Genomic DNA, 17594 nt, shown 5'->3' with positions numbered 1-17594 from the left:
CAGCCCTCGGACACGGACGGGGAGCGAGGAGGCCAGGCCGCGGCAGCCCAGGTGGTGGGATGCGGTCAGATTTAGGCAGACCATGAAGGTGATGTTGGAAGAACCTGTTGCACTCTGGGTGTGAGTGAGGAAGACGCAGCAAGGGTTTGGCCTAAAGCCTTGAGAGAACAGAGGCACCATTTACCAAGATGGAGAGTATGCGAGAAGCAGGTTTTGTAGGAGGAAACAGAGAGTGGCTTTGACACCATCCAAATAAGAATTATTCACAAAACATTAGCTGCTTCAGAGCACTTTTATCCTATCCTCTTTCACAGGATTTTGTCCTCACAACGATCTTGTATGGTATGCGGGAGTGCACACACGTTTCTAAATATACCAGGACACTTTTCAGAAAGGGGGCAGACAGATTTCAGGGAGGGCAGTTGCCAAGGCGATGGCTTTTGTCTTGTCGTTCTTCTTATTGTGTAATTACCGAAGTTTATTTCTCTCTCGTGAATGTTCCCAGGCAATCTATTGTCCTCAAGAGCTGATGTCCATCTCTGTGTCGGAAACGGTCATCCCACGTTCACCCGGAGGGAGAAAGGGAAGCGCAGGGTGAGCCCCTTTCCCAGTCGGGGCACAAGGAGAGAGCGCACAGCTCCTCTGTCCAGTGGTCATCCCCCAGCCTCTCCTTGTTGCAAGGTTGGCAGCCGCTGGCCGCGTTCCTAGCTGCACTTGGAGCTGGGTACTTCTAGAAGAAGATGGGGATGGGCACGAGGGATCAGCTAGCAGCCTAAACCACACCCTTCCCCACTTCCACTGAATTTAGAACATGACCTTGGCAAGATGGCAAATCCCCACATTTCAGATCTGACTGACAATGTCTTGAAAGTAATACTTTACTGATTTTTTTTTTCACCCCAGCAATGGTTTGGTAAAAGGAAAATCACATTGTGTAATGTCCCAGAGAACCTTCTGAAAGTCTTCCTTACCCATCATCTCTCGCTCCAAAATTTCAGTCTCAGCACAGTTTATAAAGATCATTTTAGGCTCTACTGATCTTGCCAGTTCCATCTAATCCAATTGCCAATTAGAATGCCCAGTAAAAAGCAATCGCTGCAAACAGATGTCAGTGTAGCAGGTGGAGAAGAGGGAAGCAGGATGAGTATCTGCAATGTAACGTTCTGTCGTGTGTGCATGTGTGTGTGTGTGTGTGTGTGTGTGTGTGTGTGTGTGTGTGTGTTGGAATGTCTTGCTGCACTTCTTACCTCTTGATAAAATTTCCTCAAGTCTCCCAGTGCCCGTGCAGTCCTAGCCAATCTTCCCTCTTCTGGCCCCAACATGCAGACTTCCTTCTGTGTTTCTTTGTCAACTAGGAAAGAAGGAGCATCGTTCAAGTGGCTTTTGCTATTCATCCTCCCTCCCCGGGTCCTCTCTTACCCAGCCCCACCCCTGGTCCTCTCTGAAAAAATACACACATATCTGTCCCTTTTGTTCTGAAGGCAGGTTCTATCCCCAAAAAGGAGGAAGCAAGGCCCAGGCTTTGAGGGCTGAGTAAGAATCCACCCACAGTGGCTGAAGGCATTCTGGCATCTCAGAGCATGAGATGAGGGGTCTCTGATTGCATCCCAGCAAAGCGGCCATGATGCTTTAAATCTGATGCCTGATTGTTTGGGCCCATTGAACTCTTTCTCCTTCCATCCTATAACCATCCCCACAGGAAGAGCTCAAAAGGACTCGCTTTCCATGCACTCTCCATGCCACCCAGATCTCTGCAGAGGAAAAGCTGCGCTGGTGAACAATTGTGCACTGAATGTGACAGAGAGCCAAGCACAGACCAGTTGGAGCCCCTGCATGAGTCCACGCTGAGAAGCACCGCTCCTGCCCATGGCACCACCCTGCAGGCGTGAGTGTAACATGCCAGGAAGGTGCGTTGGGATGGAGAGGTGGGAGTCAGGGTTAGCGTGAAGGGGCATTTGTCCCCTGGCCCACAGTGGTGTGAGGAGGTGGCGGCAAGGTGGCAGAGCTGGTGGAGGGTCTGAGCCTGCTTCCCGCCTCGGCCACCTCCCCGCCTCGTGTCTTCTTCCTCACTCCTTTGAAAGCCTGCGCCCTTTCCTCCTCTCTGCCTCCACCATTGCCTTACAGCCTCTGCTCTCATCCCCGCAAACAGATGGGCCTTCTCCCTGCCAGGGCTAGTCAAGGTAGGACTAGCTACCTAATTCAGGGGGCCAACACAAAACGAAGGGAAACGTGTGGCCTCTGGTGCAAAACTGGGATTCCGGCAATGTTAGCTGCCATTGGCTAAAATAAAAATATCAGTAGCTCCCACTTCCTTAGGGCCCAGGGTGTGCCAGGCATTTGCCCAAGTGCTTTCTATAGATACTAAGTTACATGGCTGGGCTACCACGGTGTCCACTATACAGAACTGAACTTGCGTACCTGGCCAGTGAATGCTGGCACCAAGATTTAAATGCAGACAGACTGGGCTGAGGGTCTGTGCTCTCAACTAGCAAGATTACTGCCTTCCTGGCAACCAGGGGCTACCAGGTCCTCCAGAGTGGGCTTGTTACCTACAAAACCCCAAGTCTTGCTTCTCTATTTACTCATGATATTTTTTAATTATTTAAAATTTTTTTCAAACTGATTTTTCAAATTGCAGGAAAAGGCACAATTTTTATCATCTTAACCGTTTTTATCATGTTAAGTTGATAAGTTTTTATCATCTTAACCGTTTTAGTGGCGTTAAAGACATCCATACCCCTTAAATAGCTCTTGGTTGCTCCCTTACCCCATGGGCAAGCACCATTCTACTTTGTACCTCTATGAATCTGAGTACTCTAGGAGCCTCATATAAGTAGAATCCTACAGAATTGGTCTTGTTGTGATGGGCTGATTTCACTTAGCAAAATGTCCTCAAGATTCATCCATGTTTTAGCACAACTCAGAATTCCCTTCCTTTTTAAGGCTGAATGATATTCCATGGTACGGTTAATGCTACATTTTGTTTGTCCATTCATCTTTTAAATACTTGGGTTATTTCTGCGTCTTGGCTACTGTGCATACTATCACTATGAGCACAGGTGTACGTACACATTGCTTCAGTTTCCAGAATGTGGAGATGCTGGATCCTATGGTGATCTGATCAAGCATTGCATGTTGAAAAATTCTTGCCTGCCAGGAATAAATCCTACCTGGTCTTGGTGCAAAATCCTAATGGCAACACTATCTAATGTTGCTAAATGGGTACAGTGTGCTGCTTTTAATATTACTGGAAACTTATGAATATTATTTCTACTACTAGCAGTAACATTATTATTATTAATACCTGATGGGACATGCTTGATACCTAATAGCAATCCTGTACTATTGCAAAGATTTGATCCTCTCGGTTACTAAAAGAAAGCAGTACCATCTCTATTTGATAGACAAGGAATCTCTGGGAGAAAAGAGGTGACATCACTTTCCCCAGGGTCAACAGTGAGGGCTGCCATATAGATATGGATCACTGACCAAGCCCCTTCTGTGTGGCCCTAAAAATGCGAAGCAGGAGCTGCTGAATATAAGGTGTTTGAGAAGACAGACTTCAGCCAGTAAAATTATAGCTCTGTGATTGTCAGAACTGCCAAGTGACAGAAGAGACCACACTGGTCAGTGTGCCCTCCATGGAGGAGGGTTCAGCTGCAAAGCTGAGAGCTCTCTGCCAAAGCCAAGGCTATGAGGGAGGTGGTTCAAACATCAGACAGGTGTTAGACACAAATGCACATTATTGAAAAGCTCCTTGAGCTTCTAAGACTGTATAATTCGTGGTTCTTTTCAGCACTAAGCACTAAAGGCAAGCAACATTTGCGAATGACCACGATGTTCTGAAGGTGCCCTTTTATGCTTAAGAAGTGTTATTTGAGAGAAAACTCTAGAATCCAAAGACAATTCTTCCACTCTGGATGTTCTTAAGGACAGCAGTGTTGTCTTAAGCATTTATCTCTTATGAGCACAGGATGTGGCCTGGGAGTAATTATTTGTTGGATGGAAGGACAGCAGAAAAAGTGTGTGAACTCAGGAAATGAAATGGATTTTGTCTCCAAAGTAATTTCAGAGGGACATCTGTAGCTGGTTGGGGAAGGAAAGGACCATAGAGATTCCTGAATCCAGCCTCCCCTGACACAAGGGACTCAGTGGCCAGCATGGCGAAGAAACTTGCCCAAAGTCACCTGGCAGTGCTGTGTTCCTCACCTTCCTGCCTAGAACTTATGACCAGCTACCACCGATGTCGCTCCCATGTTCTAAGATCTCCCACAAACAACAATAAAATGGAGTTTCCGCAGGCTTACCGAATAGAGTTACAGAGGGCTCGTTCTAGGATACAGAGCTACCTTCAGTTTCGGGCAAATCTAGAAGTCACAAATTGCATCATCTTCTTTGGAAGGACCTTTTCAGGCTTCATCTGCCACAGAGGTCCTCCTGAGAGTTAACCCGAGTCTCTCATGCTATAATGTTCCAGTTTCTAAAATTAAATGGATGCTTTTCTCTGGGTCCTCCCAGGACTATGCCTCCCTCTGCTATCACAGGCCTGACATTGGGTTTGAAATGCAAGGGGTCTTGTGCTGCTTCCCTCATTAAAGCTTAGGAGGCTTCAGGCTGAAACTGGGCAGGTGCCTGTCCCAACCACAAGCCCAGCATGGGCTTGAGTAAATGGAGTAAATGGAATCTTACATTTAGGAGATGTGTTGGACTCACGCCCCGACGCCATGGGGCTCCAGACCTTTGTGCTACAATCAAGGACACTTAGGACCAGGCAGCCTGAGTGAATTACTCCAAGTTACTTTGCAGTGTCTTGGCAGGGCTGGACCTCCAGTGATTTCACACACATACATGACAAGGACAGTGACTTCACCTAAAAGATCTCTGCCATTCAACCAATATCTGTGTTTCCAGATCAGGTGGCCGCATGATGACTTCACGGTTATGATGAATCACACAAGACTACTCCCAGTGCTTATGGTGCCCAAGTGGAGTCGAGGGGGAAGACACTGCTCAGACTGTTCTCTCCCACCTTCTGTTCCCACTCCTGCCCCTCCAAGAAGAAAACAGGAGCCCTTCTCCACGGCACACGCAAACCTCTTCGTCTGGACAAAACCATGTTACCCATCACTCCCATCTGTTTCATCTTTCTTTCTCTGCATTCAGAGTTCTCCCATACTCTTGTTTGGGAACAAACCTCCAGAAAACAGTCTCCCCACCCTCCCCATTATCTTTATTTCATTTGTGGAGCTTTTGAGTTGTTTGAAGATTGTCTTAAATGCCTTCATGAATTGCCTGCAAGTTTATTAAGTACCTCTCCTCTCCTTAGCCGTAAACATTACTGTACTTCTGTTCTTGCATGTAAAAGTCAGAAAACGACCGTCTCTTGGGAATTCCATCCCCTGACCATGGTCCTGCTTTAATCCCTTCCTTACACTTTCTCTTCTGTAGCTGGAGATCCAGAGTGAGACCCTGGCAGTGTCCTAGACCCTGAGGGGGGTGAGAAGGGGCAAGCAGCCTGGCCTGTCCATATGCGTCCACGACGGAGGAACAAAAATGCTGCCCAGACTTTTCACACACATACCTACTGTGTACTAATATGACTGGCCAGAGGCCGCGAAAAGAGAGACACTAAACTTGTAGCAGGCAGAAGAATGGGAGACAGAGAAAAATCCGTTTTATCTCACTGCTCCCATACCTTTCCCCAGAGGAGTCCCGGGAGGGAATGCAATGACCAGGGAAATGGGGTAATGGAGGACACCCCAGATTCACACCATTAAGCCGCACTGGGCCACAAAGGAACAGAAGCCAAGATCCTTCCGTCTTCCGCTTTCCTCCCTCAGGATATGCCCGCCGGGATGTTATCTGGGAAATCAACAGTCTAGCAAGGGAGGGAATTTGTTTTGCACACTGACTTCAGAAATTCTTTTTACGGGAATGTGACTCCTTTTATTATACGGGGGGATAAAAAATGCAGATGAATAGGCAATTTTATGGCTCGGTTTGAGCGTTATATTTTATTAGCATAGTGGGTGGGTTTTGTCACGCCCGTTACCAACTGTTAGCAGTGAGGATCAGAGAGCTGGTGCACAGGAGGAGAAGGGCCCTGGGAGAGCCTCGCAGAGCCACATGGCTTCTCTGAAAGCTTGTCCAGCTCTGCCAGACCTATAGGACTCAGTGAGGGCAGGGTCCGCTTCTCACTTACTCTCTATCCAACATGTTCTTGGACACTACATCTGTGCTCGATAACAAGCCTGATCTACATTTTCTGCTTTTAATTCTGGTTGCAGTGTTCTCCCCTCTGTCCTGCCCTGCCCTGCCCTTACAGGCTTCTGGCCGCTAAGTTCCATCCTGGCCCAGTTGACTTCCGTGTGATCAGCCTAAGAAAGGAATCGGCCGGTGGGTGGGGAAATGCTACCAAATGAATAGTCACTGAGAACTCCATCAGGAGCTGGAGCCAGAGCCCACAGAGAAATTTATCACCAGAACAACAGCACTAGGACCTAGTGACAGGTGTCCCCGGATGCTGGCTCCTGTCCTGAGGTCTCCTGTGAGCTATTCCAACCCCTGCAAGGGAGGTATCTATACTCATAAAAGATGTGGGGAGTGATTGCAAGTTATGGGGGAGTGCAAGCCATGAAGCCAGGCTAATCTGGCTTAGATCTGACCCATCTATTTACGTGGTGAGTTTCAAGCAAGTTGCAAAAGATCCCCAAGCCTCAGTTTCTCCATCTGTAAAATGGGTATGACGACACTTGATTTTGTGAGCTCTACATGAGTTAGCAGAGATTTGTACATAGCTGTGATAAATACTCTGTTAAATGAGTCACTGACTATAAATCATCTTTTCCAGTGACCAGTCCATCATTTATGATTTTAATAAATAAATAAATAAATAAGTGGATGAGTATAGATTTCCTATCATAGTGCATGGCATATAGTTTGCTGTTAAAATTAAAGTTAACTCTTGGGGTGCCTGGGTGGCTCGGTTGGTTAAGCTAACTCTTGGTTTGGGCTCAGGTCACAATCGGATGTGTCACGGGATCAAGCCCCATGTCAGGCTCCATGCTCCATGAGGAGTCTGCTTGAAGATTCTCTCTGCCCCTCCCCCATGTGCATGTTCTTGTTCTCTGTCTCTCAAATAAATAAATAAATCTTAATATATATATATATATATACATATATATATATATATATGTATATATATATATATGGTTAGTTCTCTCATCTACCAAGATGTCATCTCCTCCCACTTGTTGGCCTTCATGATTTGGACATGCTGGCCCAGAGAGGTGAAATGATCTTGTCAAAGTTACAGAGAGACAGTGTGCTCCAACTCCCAGTTAGTGCCCCCATCCCTCTGCCCCATTTGACTCCAGCTAGCTCACCCCCACACTGCTTCCAGAGTCATGCAGATCGGTTGTCCTCTCTCTCCCACAGAGATCTTCCACACTCCCTGGGGTAACACTGAGTCAGGCCCTCCAACCCTGTGTCTACTTAGCATCACCTCCCCTCTTCCCATCAGCAATGGTTAACTTTACGTATCAACGTGGCTAGGTCATGATACACAAACATTTGGTCCAACAGTATTCTAGATATTTCTTTGAAGGTAGTTTTTAGATGAGATTAAAACTTAAATTAGTACATTTTGAGTAAAGCAGATTACCCTCCACAATGTGGGTGGGCCTTATCTCATCTGTTGAAGGCCCAAATTCAAAACAAAACAGTCCAAAATAAAAAAAAGTGAAACCCTCCCAAAGGAAGGAGGAATTCTATTGTCAGATAACTTCAGCCAGGTGTTCAAGGTTAAACACCAACAGTCCTAAAACAGGTTGATTGTATGTATTCATGATATATGAAGAAAATGGCATAGTCCCTATGTACGCATGAGCAAAACATCAGACAACTTCCAAGACAGGGGTGTCCTACAAATCACCACCAAAACTGCCAAGGACGTGAAAAACAGGTGAAGCCTGAGGAACAGCCGAGAGGAGCGTAGGAAAACGTGATGACTGAATGTAACGGGGTGTCTGAGAGAGAATCCTGGAACAGAAGAAAGGACATAAGGTCAAACCTAAGAGAATCTGAGTAAACTGTGACTTAGTTGACAATAAGGTGTTGAGATCAATTCATTGACTGTAAGCCATGAGCCACACTGGTTTGAGATGTTGGGCAGAACCTCCCTTATCTCGGCTTTTGCCTTTAGCCATTTCAGTTAACCACAGTCAACCCAGGTCCAGAAGCTGATGTGATCCCTTCTGACCCCTTGTCAGAAGGTCAGCGGTAGCCTCCCATTACGTCACATGCCTGCGTCATCCCCTTCGCTCCATCTGGTCACACGGGTTTTTTGTTATCTCAAATCATCATAAGAAAGGTCAGTAGGGTTCAACAGGTATTTGGAGAGAAACCACATATACCTGACTTTGATTAGAGCATATTGCTTTAATTTTTTTATTTTATTATTAGTCATTGTTAATCACTTACTGTGCCTTATTTATAAACTTTGTCATAGGGTGCGTGTATGGACAGGAAAAATCATAGTCTGTTTAGGGTTTGGTCTTATCTGGGTTTTTGTTACAGGATTTTCCTTTCCTTCGGTGCCCGTGATTCTTGGTCACCCCATGGTAAAGAATGAAGAGTTAGACCAGACAAAGAAGGATGGACAGCAAAGCAAAGTTTACTGAGTGATAGTAAAGTTTATTGAGCAATAGTACAAAGCTCCGAAGAGGGAGGGGACCCAAAAGGATTGCCACAGCAGTTTCTCCATCCGGGGTTTTTATGGGCTTGTTGGTGGGCTCTTTTCATCTGATTAACCCTCCTTGCTCCTGTCCTCCAGTCCGGTTTTTGTCATCTATCTATCACTTGGGAATGGGTGGAGGGCTCCTTCCAGGGTGTTGTAAAAGCCTTGTAAGAATGGTTTCTTCTAGGGCAGGGCCCCTTGTCCCTGCCTGCCTTTCTCCCAACTCTCCTTCATCAGTTTCAGGCATCCATTTGGGGTTTTGCATTATTCCAGTCAGTCATGGGTAAGTGGGGGGTCACTGTGATAGGAGAAGTCAGGTGTCAGCTACCTGGGTGTGCTTCATGATATCTTCTCAATTTTTCTGTAAATCTAGAAATGTTCTAAAAAATAAATCCTATTTTTTTTAAAATAGGGAAGTTATTAAACATCAATAAATCTCAGGGACGCCTGGGTGGCTCAGTCAGTTAAGCATCTGCTTTTGGCTTAAGTCATGATCTTAAGCCCCACATCGGGCTCCCTGCCTCTTCCTCTGCCCACCCCCACTCGTGTTCTCCCTGTCTGCCTCTCAAAAATAAATAAAATCTTTTAAAAAATCAACAAATCTCAGTATCTTGACCTTAACTCAGATCCTGATTCACCAAAAAAATAAAAAAGAAAGAAAGAAAAGAAAACTGAGACTCAAACCTAGGGCTGAGCCTTTAAGGAAGAGTTTGCTGATTACCTGTGACACGGTGGACAGATTTCTGTTTCTCTTAATGACTTACCCTTTTTCCACAGAACTCAGTTTAAGTGGGCCATTCCTTCTAGCCTTAATCTTTTGGGACTTGGAGAGGTACTTCTCAGGAATTCATCTCCCTCCATCCAAAGCCCAGATCATACTAGTGATTTGCATTTTGAAGAAAAAAGTCAACTACCTGGATTATTCTGGTGAGGACGGTCTACAGTCCATACGCAGGTGTTCTGTTCCTCGGAACCCCCTACTCTTCCTCCACCGAGGGCAGCCCGTGTCTGCTCTCTAGCTCCACCTACTGGACCTTGTCTAAACCACCTTGATAAATGCATGTGCCCTGCAAGACCCAACGCTACTAGGTAGGCACTAAGGAGAACAAACCAGAATCCAACACATCAGAGAACACCAGGATTAGAGAAAACGCCTAAGATGACTCTCTTCTTTTTCTGAAAGGAAAACCAAGGGTCAGATCCACTGGGTATTACCTGGTGTGGAGCCAAATTGACTGAGGTTTGAACCCTGGTCCTGTTCCTTCTTCGTAAGGACGCCCTGTCAAGTTGCTGACTCACTTTGGTAATCACCTTCCTCGTGTAAGATAGCGATGATGAAACTAGCCCCCATGGCTGTTGTTTGTTTAGTTCTTTTTGTTTTTTAGTTTTCAATTTTGAATATGAGGGTGCAGAAAGTTTAATAGATACTTCTTGGTTGATACTTGAAGTTACAAACATGACGTTCGGGTCCGACGACACCCACGTGTACACACATGCTTACCTGTGTACATCCTTTCCTTGAGAGGCTGGGAGAATGAATGGTCAGAGGGAAAGAACTGGGACCATTTCAGTCTGAGCCAGGTGAAGAGGCCAAACAAAGGAGGAGAAAAGCAACTGGAACCAGCAAGATGAGCGAAACGGGACACCTGCTCCACTCTATATCATATTCCATGAAGCCCGTTCCTCTGTTCATCTCATCCATTCAGAAACTAGTCACTTCAAGCCCACTACGTACCATATGCTGGAGAAGCAGCAGTAAATCCCTGCCTTCATTTCTCATCATTGTTGGCCCTTGGCTCTGACCTTTTACTTGCACTAAAGAGAAATTCCCAAAGGAATGACTTTGGTTTCTCTAGTAATATTCAAGGGAGATGAATACCCAAATCTGCACACACGTTAATCTGGTCAACTCAGAAAGTCAGTTTCCATGGCAAAAATGGAGTCATTTGGTCTACCATTGTTCCAAGTCCGGAGTCATTAAAATTACCTGACAGCTTCACTCACTCCAAATCCACATTGTCAGCGACACTGAGACTAGTGATGAGGATAGAACTCGGTGTAGTCTGGTTTGGTTTTGTTCTTTCAGAGAGCTGTTGTCACGCCTAATGGATGCACAGATGCTCAAAGAATCTGGCCACCGTCAGATGATAGGTGAAGATCCTGATTCATAATTATTGGAGCTCAGTCTTTATCTGTTGAATGAAAAAATGAATGAATAACTACTAGCCTCTAGGGGACTGGTTAAATGTAATTAACAAGAGACAGGGCGTCTACCCATGCACTAGTTAAATGGAGTTTCTGACTTATAGCTCTCACCTTGGATTTTGTTAACAATACCAAGACTTCATGCTCCTGTTTGTAAATGACACACACAGACAGCCTCATTTTCTTATGCCCTAATACAATGCACACAATTTATTATACGCCCTTTTTAAAAAGATTTTATTTATTTGACAGACAGAGATCACAAGTAGGCAGAGAGGCAGGTGAAGGAAGAGGGGGAAGCAGGGTCTCTGCTGAGCAGAGAGCCGGATGTGGGGCTTGATCTCAAGCCCATGAGATCATGACCTGAGCCGAAGGCAGAAGTTTAACCCACTGAGCAACCCAAGCACCCCTATTACACACCTTTCAAAAGTCATGTTGTAATTGTTACCTGTACACCTAACTTAAATCCCTAATTAGATCATGGACATGTTCAAGAGTAGAATCCATACAACATTCTCTCGTGGTAATTCACCAAAGTTCCTGCCCTCCACTCTGCTTTTTCCCTCTATTTCCATTTATTCAGCACCTACCTACTGAAAGCCGGCTGTGTGCCGAGGCCTGTGCTAGGCTGTATGAAATAGAGATGGACGCTGTTTATCTCAACTGTCTCTTATCAGATTCTACCTTTGAGTCACTGCAATTAATTTGAGGGCTTGCCTTCCTAATATATAAATGTATCTGAGAGAAGAAAACATTGGCTTCTTTGTTGCAAACTCTGAAACATGCATCCCTTTATTACTGTCTTGGACTTCTGTGGTGCATCTGATTCCATTTACCTTCCTTTCTTCTAGAAATCCCTCACTTTTCTCTGTCTTCCAAGACATGATTATCATCCAGACTTTTTCGCTTTCTTTCCAGAGTTTTGAACCAACATATCCAATTGTATGTCTGTTTGATAGCTCCCCAAGCATTATAAACTCAATGTGTCCAAAATTAAATCTGTCATTAGGGTTTGTCAAAGAGGAGTACTGAGGATAGAGGAGGGTTTTCTGAGTTGGGCACTCAGACTGGGGAGAGATGCACATGGCTGTGTTCTACCAAAGGTTTTAGAGGTGAAGGTGGTATCATGACTCCAAAACTAAGTGGCTAATGCAAGGTTCTAGATATAGAATGGGGCCCCCAGCTGGAGGAGACGGCAACACATGGGGGAAAGCAGAAGAGGGAGGAAGAGCTGAGTGTATGTTGGAAGGCACTGTGAGGAAAATATGATGTTAATTGATACACAGCTGGTAATGGAATGATCCACAGGTTTACATGGATACATGAAGTTTATTTAAGCAAGTCATCTGGGGATACCTGGGTGGCTCAATCAGTTAGATGTCTAACTTGATTTCAGCTCAGGTCATGATCTCAATGTCATGAGATGGAGCCTTGCATCGGGCTCAGCACTAAGCATGGAGTCTGCTTGAGATTCTCTCTGTCTCTCTCTTTCCTTCAGCCTCTCCTCCCCGTCCGCCACTCATGCTCTCGCTCTCTAAAATAAAATTTAAAAAAGTAATCAATGAGTAGTCTGTCCTCAAAGCCCATGACCTTTTAACTACTAGAGATCTCAGAGAGAAGATAATAAAATTGACAGGAATGATATCTTTGGGAACCCCAACAGTCATGGTCTTGGAATAGACCATGTGAATCCTTTGGCAAAGGGAGCTTAGCATTCTCGACGCAGAGAGAAAAGCACATTAATGACCACATCCGTGGTCCTTTCCTCTTCCAAAAAGAGTTTAATTCAAGTACAGAGGTCTGTATAGCCGTATGCTTCAGACCAGGAAGTGGTGGTGTCAAGAAAGAAACTGTGACAAGAACCTGTCGAATGTTTTTGCTTTAAGGGAGGGAGGGAGAGAGAGAGAGAGAAAGATAGAGGGAGGGAGAGAAAAGAGAGGGGGAATCATACAACTGTGAAAGGTTAATTAGTATTTAAACACACAATTGTGTTTTCTATTTGGTCTGACTGAGAAAATAAATTATGTTTTTCAAAGCACAGGCTTACAGGCTGTAATTGAAAATGGGCATGGGGTGTGTAGCTCAGCCAATGTGGCAGAAAACAAGAGGAATCTAATGGAGGCAAGCGGAGGTGTTCCCTCCCCCTGCCTGGGGCTGAATGAGAAGGAGGGGACAGGAGATGGGGAGAGAGGGACAGAGAGAACTGGCTTCCCACCCTGCCCCAATCCTGCTGTTTCATCCTGGTCATCTCATGCAGCTTACTTTGATTTTCCAAACTTCTAGGTTCTCATTTGTAAAATGAAGCTAATAATACTTTTTCTCCGTGTATTTTTAAGGATAATGGGATGATGTTTGGGAGAAGGGCTGGTCTGGTGTCTGGCACAAAACAAGTGTTCAATAAATGGGTGTCTGCAGTAAATGCTTATTCGGTCCACATTAATCTCTCTCCTCCCTGAACATCTATAATATTTCTACAAAAGCCAAGAAAACAGCCCTTAATGAGATGATGTCTTCCATTGCATTCTAATTGTATTGTGTTTAGATTGTCAATTCAATCCACTTTCAATTCATTTACTTCAATTAAGGAACATTTGTTAAGAGTGTTCCTAGCACAATACTAGGGAATACAAAGATAAGTAAGATCCAGTACGCGTCCTCCAAAAGCTTAAACCACATTGGGCGAAATAAGAAACATAGTTGAGGGGCCTCCGATGAGTGTTTGGACACCTATCGGTGATTAGTAAAGAGTTCCTACAAAGGGGTGATCCTGTCCATTCTCTGTGATTTTTCTAGCAACCTCGTGGATTAGTGATTTTTACAGAAGAGTAAGCGGAGGCTCAGAGAAGGTCACAGACTTGCCCAAAGTTGCTCAGTACAGACAGACAAGAGGATGGAGCTTGAATCCACATCAGCTCTCACAAGCTGGCTCTGGGCTTTGATCTCCCCAGAGCCCCCTGCCCCACATCTGCTGGCCACACCCACGGCTTCCCATCTAGTGTTCCGTTGTGCGTGTGTGTGAAATCTCAGCTATTTGTTACCCTTCGTGTTAAACTCATATGAAAAAGACTTATGTCGTATGTCAGGTTAATTGCTAAGAACTATGAATGGAATCTGATTTTTCATCAAGAAGACTTTCTGGATTACCAGTAAGACCCTATCTGTGGTTTACATGCACCACCTATTCCTGGAAAGGAAATCTGAAGTGGGTCTCAGCATTGGCACAAATAATCAAAGTTATTGTGGGCACACATTTCTATTTAAATAAATAAATCCACATGGAAGCAGACTTTTCTCTTTTTTTTCTCAGTATCACCAGTGCCTAGAAGAGAACTTCCCCCCATCTCCCGGATCAGGAGCACAATTGGTGTTTTATGTATTTCCTATGTGATGATGAATATTTCTATTTTTTGTGTTTTTAATCTTTATTTCTAATAGTCACGCTCAACTCATCATTTTTCCAAGTTCTAAATATATTCTTTATGTCAGCCATTCTCGTGAGGCACAAATTATCTCAGACACTTATTACATATCCTTGTATTCTCCTTATCATTTTCAATACTATCATTTTAAAAACACAAAATAGAAATTATTATTAATTTCTTACAATTAACTGTCAACTAGATTTGGCAATCTGGTTTTCTCCATGCCTACCCTTCCTCTTGCAGATTTTGTTTTCCCGTGAGAGCCGTTGGTTATTAACGTCCTTGTGTGTCTGAAAGTCTTTATTTTACTCTCAAGAAATGATTGTTCTGTTGAGTACAGATCTCTGGCTTGCCATACGAAGTGCTCAGAAGTTGATTGCTGTTATTTATTATTATTTATATTAGATTGTCAGTGATTTTTTCCTCAGCACCTTCGAGATGACATTTCCTCCTTCCTGCCGCCTGTGGTTAGGATGGCAAGTCTGTTGTAGGTCTAATTGCCATTGTTTAATGGGTCTTCGGTCTTTTCTCTGATGACTTTTAATTCTTTAACTTTGATGCTTTGAGGTGTCTTTCTTGAGAGTCTAGGCAGCAAGAGGGTGAGCGTTGCTTGAATTCACAGTTTCAGCATTTTGTTTTGCCTTCCCATCTGTGGGGTTCATAGGTGCACACTCCCAGCACTCGAAGTCTGGTCTCAGCTCCCCAAGTCTCCCACCTGTCCACCATACCATGCACCCCTTCCCTCAGCTTCATTGAGGGACCCACTGCACCCAGCTGTGAGAACTTTTCACTGATCCTCACGAGGGACCAGGCTTCCGTGAGGTGAGTGAGGAACCCAGGTGTGCAATTTGAGGAAGCTCTCACCCTCAGGTGCCACCCCTGCACTCAGACAACCCTGGGAGTGATGTTGTATGCCCTGGACACCTAGATTGCTTCATCCTTGTCCAGGACCATTCCTCACAGTTTCAGAGTATGATCTCTAAGACAGGAGGCCTTACTGTATGGTTGGCTTTATGTGTCACCTTAAGAGGCTATAGGGTGCTCAGACATTTGGTCAAACATTATTCTGGGTGTGTCTGTGAGGATGTTTGAGGATGGGATTAACATTTGAATTGGTAGATTGAGTAAACAGATTGCCCTCCCTAACATGGGTGGGCCTCATCCAATCAGTTGAAACCTGAATATAACAAAAAAGATTGAGGCTCCCATGAGTGAGAAGGAACTCCAGCTTAATACATTTTGCTGAGACTTGGATTTTTTTCCTGCCATTGGACTTTATCTGAAACATGGGCTTTTCCTGAGTCTTAAGTTACTGGCTTTCAGACGAATTTATACTGGTGGCTCTCTGGACTCTCAGGCCTTTGGACTCAGACTGGAACTTACTCCACTGGCTTTTCTGGCTCTTTAGCTCACCATCCGCAGATCTTGGGACTTCTCATCTTCCATAACCACATGAGCCAGTTCCTTACAATAAATCTGTCTCTCTCTCTATCTCTCTCCCACATTTTCTCCATCACATTCATCTGTTTCTATGGAGAATCCTGACTAATACAATTATTAACCCTTTTGCTTCTCTGTTGGAAAGACTTTAGGATGATCCCGTGCCCTCCTCGCCTGGCATTCATGTACTCATGTTATTGTTCTTTTCCCTTGTGTGTGGACAGGGCTGCTTCTTCAAACTCACAGACGTGGCAAAGGCATTGATATGTCTTTCCTGTGATATCACTACATTATATAACCACATAAGCATCTCCATCTATTTACTCAGAATCTATGATCACAAAGGACCCTATGACAAACGACATAGTAGCTACTCAATAAAAAAGTTATTTTCTAAGAGAATAAATATATTTCACTTCTCTACCTTATCAGTTTGTGACACTGTGATGTTCAGTGCATATGTCTGTGTGTGATCAAGGGCCATGATCTAGCTGAAAGCTCCATCTACACCACTTTTCTTTCAATAGATGCAGGCTTCATTCATGATTCTGGAAGAAATATTAGGGTCTCTGAACCTACATAAATAATACACAGTCTAGGCCTGCAGAGTATGGGCCTCTTTCAGGGACTGCACTCCACCCCACCTAATTGATGGAAAGTCTACAGCCCCAGCAACTGTCCTATGGGGATTTGATTTGATGCAGGAATGAACATCAAATCGTACCTAAACAAAGAGCAGCGGTGTGTGATGGGTTCATGCTCATTAACTCTCTGTATGTCGTAGAAGAGAAGGGGAGACCAGGAGCCCTCTTGCCCGAAGCCCATTCGGGCTGTGTGATGTGTGATCCATCACTGATCACAGTCACAGCAGTGATGCCAGCTTCATCACAGTGAGCAGGAGCTGGGTAACCACTTGTGCACAAGAATGTTAGAAAGAATAAGGATTCTGGATGCAGATTGATTGGGCTTTAAATCTCAGTTTTGCCTCTGACAAGCTGTGAACTCGTGGGCAATGCATTTAATTCCCCTCTGCTTTGGTTTCTTTGTCTGTTAACTTGGGATGACAGCAGCTCCCTTCCTGGATTAGTATGAGAATTAGAACACCGTGTCAAGCTCTGTAAAGCCTGGTTATTTATCTTATGACCATCATAAGGCTGCTGCAGCTTACTGACTGGTGACCATCCATCTTTGTCCTCCTCCTGCTTGGTACCCCCTGATGATGATGATGATGATGATTCTTCTTCTTCTTCTTCTTCTTCTTTTATTTTTTAGAATATTCATTTATTTATTTTAGAAAGAGAGGTGGGGGCAGAGAGAGAGGGAGGGAGAAACTTGAAGCAGATTCCGTGCTGAGTGTGAACCATCGCACAAGGTTTGATCTCACGACCCTGAGCTTGTGACCTGAGCCAAGACCAAGATTTGGACACTTAAATTGACTGAGCCACCCAGGCACCCCAGATTCATCTTCTTAAAGTTCAGTTTTGATAATGTGGTTCCTCGACTCAAAAATAATCGGTGGCCCCCTATTGCCTACTTGATCATATTCAGATGCTCTGGCGTAACTCACAAGTCCCTCTGTCTGGGAGATCTGTCTTTCATGAGGCTCTTCCTAATCCCCGGCTAAGGAGATGCTGGATGGTACTGACTCAGAGGTCAGGAGTGTTGTTTGCTGAGTGTCCATATATGGGAATTTCTCTTTGCTTTCGGAGCAAATATATCCAATCACTGATCGAGATGGGAGAAACAAAAACCCTGCCTTTTTTTGTCCTAAATATGTGATGTACTCAGAG

General features: G+C 44.7%; 1 long non-coding RNA gene across 1 annotated transcript; it reads right to left on the bottom strand.

Annotated features, from left to right (window-relative positions):
• Positions 1–353: 353 nt before the first annotated feature.
• LOC131827992 (uncharacterized) lies at positions 354–9703 on the bottom strand. Its single transcript, XR_009352161.1, has 3 exons — positions 9502–9703; positions 1248–1351; positions 354–730 (listed from the first exon to the last, which is right to left on the bottom strand). It is a non-coding gene; the product is annotated as an uncharacterized LOC131827992 (long non-coding RNA).
• Positions 9704–17594: the final 7891 nt, after the last annotated feature.

This window comes from Mustela lutreola, chromosome 3 (assembly GCF_030435805.1).
Source record: "Mustela lutreola isolate mMusLut2 chromosome 3, mMusLut2.pri, whole genome shotgun sequence".
Taxonomy (NCBI): domain Eukaryota; kingdom Metazoa; phylum Chordata; class Mammalia; order Carnivora; family Mustelidae; genus Mustela; species Mustela lutreola.
This window is presented reverse-complemented; position numbering and strand designations above follow the sequence as displayed.